Consider the following 769-nt stretch of genomic DNA (forward strand, 5'->3'; position numbering starts at 1 on the left):
TGAAATCTGAGTTTCGTTTCATGCGCACACTGAAGAAAACCTAAGACTATTCTAGTGGAAATAGGATAGCTGAGGCACACGGAACTCAGAGTCCGTCAATCAGCCCCAGGTGTTTTCCCCCGGACCTCCTCTCCTGGTGCGCACAGCCTCCTAGAAGCCGGAAGCCGAAGTGTGCTTTCCCGTTTGGCAACCATATTGCTCTCGCTCCAGCCCGGGTAACAGAGACGTTTTGACTCGCTGTCTGTGGCCCTGGACCACGCTTAGGAGGCCCGCAGGCTCTTGTTCCGGCTCCAAGGCCGCTTCTCCTCCGTGCTTTCCGGTGTCTTACTCCTCTTCCCGGCCACCAGCCGCCGCGTCAGTGAGTCTCCGGTTCACGTGGCTTGGGTCCGCGTTCCCGGGAGGGAGTCACAGTTGCAGAGTCGGGCGCCGTGAACCCCGTGGTACCCGGCTCCCGCCCTCCTCTACCCGGCACTGGACCTCCCTGTGCTGCTCTGTTTGGGGGACTGGAGTTCCCCAAGGAGACTTGGCCCGGGAGGACGCTGAGCCCCTCACAGCCGGTGTGGGTGTGGCCAGCAGGGCCCCAGTGGACGGTGTGAGTTTGAACGTGAGGGTCAGTTCTGGGTTGAGGTCGGCCATGAGCAGACCCCCACTTAAAAGGTAGTGTTCTCGGCTGGGGCGTATGTACAGATACGGTGGACCCGCTGGGCTTATTTAAGTGTCTACTTATGAAGCTATCAAAGTGGTTATCTATGCATGTATCTAAATAAGT

At 58.3% G+C, this 769-nt stretch overlaps 1 pseudogene; it reads left to right on the plus strand.

Moving 5' to 3' along the window:
- LOC102823324 overlaps window positions 1–432 on the plus strand; it is a 12183-nt pseudogene extending 11751 nt beyond the window's left edge.
- The last annotated feature ends 337 nt before the right edge of the window (window positions 433–769 follow it).

The sequence above is a fragment of the Chrysochloris asiatica genome, unplaced genomic scaffold (genome assembly GCF_000296735.1).
Source record: "Chrysochloris asiatica unplaced genomic scaffold, ChrAsi1.0 scaffold00500, whole genome shotgun sequence".
Classification (NCBI taxonomy): Eukaryota; Metazoa; Chordata; class Mammalia; order Afrosoricida; family Chrysochloridae; genus Chrysochloris; species Chrysochloris asiatica.